Here is a 1,773-nt window from a genome sequence, read left to right as displayed (position 1 = left end):
AACATACATTAAGCATTAGCGAAAACAACTTGAAGATTCTCAGACAAGGAAACATAAACAGGATAGACAAAAAAAACAGTAAAAGTTTAAAGAAAGAATGAAACTTTACTTACGCAGTCGTAAGATCATCTTTGCCTCTGATTCCTTTCATTACGTACTCTGTTCCATTCCATGCAGCGAAAGATGCTGAACAGTCCCGAGCACACCTTAGAGCGTTCTGATTGATTCACGAAACAAAAATTCTCTTTTGATTAGAAAATATGAAACTTTACTTGGAAAAAATGGTTTTTTTTTTAGGGTTTTAAGAAGCTTTAAGCAAAACCTGAGTTACGGCTCGAGGGTTACGCCGGCAGCGGCAGGACATGATCATGACCGTTCTGCTACGCCGCCAACAGCAGCTCCGGTGACGTCCGTTTTGCGATGGCGATGATGGCTTCTTTCAGCTGCGTCATTGTCTGTTCGCCTTTCATTCTCTCTCTCTCTCTCAATCTTCGTCCGTCTATGAGCACCCAGCTCTACTTATATACTGGTGGAGCTTTAACCTAAAGCGATAACTAACCATAGGTAGGTAGAGTTCATCCTTAACCAGAGTTAACCTTGTCCTTTTTGTCTTATCTGAGACTTGCTTCTGCAACATGTACTTGAAACCCTCTGTCTTCTCCCAAGGCATTTGCTTTTCAAAATACTACTTTCTTCTTTGTCTCAAGCTTAAGATCCGTTTGATTAGTTAACAGCTCTTGGATTCTAATGATCATTCGATTTATCAATAAGGTTGTACCTATGATCTTGCTCTGTTTAAGTCTTTAACCACACACTCAGTTTTAGCTAATAGAGTAATGTTTATGTTCTATTCTTGCCTTCCAACTTTCATTCCCGGTTATCAAATATCACAACAAATAATCATCTGTTTTGATGGTTTTTTAAAATTGATTTGTAGGTAATTAAGTGTGCAAAGCGGGCAAAACTCCTAGTTAACTGTATGTTGACTATTTCATAACTATTTCTCGTATAACATATTTTCAAGGGAAAGATTAATAATAACAAGTTTATCATTTTTAGGAAGCGTTGATCATGTATATGCTTGTTGTATCAGTCTTTTTGCCTCAATGATAAAACTAGTTAATTAATGCCTTATCAGTTATCATTTCTTCTGTAGCAAAGAAAATTTCAAAGGCATGTTTTTCTAGACGAAAATATTGTTGTACACTTTTAATTAATAAGAAATCGAGATTAAAAAAAAAATCATTGACATGGTTGAAAAGAGCAAATCAGCTTGGTCCAAAACTCAAAACGAGTAATTATTATTAGAAGGTAGAAATACTTTTACCCAGTGAAAAGACAAAGATGCTCAAGATAAACAACATACAAGTGACACAAGAGTTATAAATACATATTAAGACACAACGACACAACGACACACAAATCTTAGGATATACACCGGTAGGCTATCAGCTTCTCCGGAGCAGTATCAACACAGAGCTCAGTGGTGAGCCTTCACGACGGTCACAGGGCATGCCACGTTGTTCACAACATGGTTGCTTACACTTCCCATTATCATCCTGCATAGGAAAAGAAAAAGATTTTCATTGCTTATCAAATATGTGTGAGAGGAGGAGATGTTGAAAAGTTTGGAGAATTTTTTTACCTCTTAAGACCACCAAGGCCCTCGGTTACCGATGACAAGGCTAGAGAGAGGAATATGTTCAACAGCTTCGCAAATCTTCTCACGAGGATCTCCCCAATATATCTTCATCACTACTGTTATCTGCTCAT

General features: G+C 37.2%; 1 long non-coding RNA gene across 1 annotated transcript; it reads right to left on the bottom strand.

Moving 5' to 3' along the window:
- Positions 1–1,196: 1,196 nt before the first annotated feature.
- LOC130503927 (uncharacterized) lies at positions 1,197–1,773 on the bottom strand. The gene is made up of 2 exons (XR_008941071.1): positions 1,646–1,773; positions 1,197–1,559 (listed from the first exon to the last, which is right to left on the bottom strand). It is a non-coding gene; the product is annotated as an uncharacterized LOC130503927 (long non-coding RNA).

This window comes from Raphanus sativus, unplaced genomic scaffold (genome assembly GCF_000801105.2).
Source record: "Raphanus sativus cultivar WK10039 unplaced genomic scaffold, ASM80110v3 Scaffold1233, whole genome shotgun sequence".
Lineage (NCBI taxonomy): Eukaryota > Viridiplantae > Streptophyta > Magnoliopsida > Brassicales > Brassicaceae > Raphanus > Raphanus sativus.
Note: the sequence above shows the minus strand (reverse complement) of the source record. Positions and strands in the feature narration are given on the sequence as shown.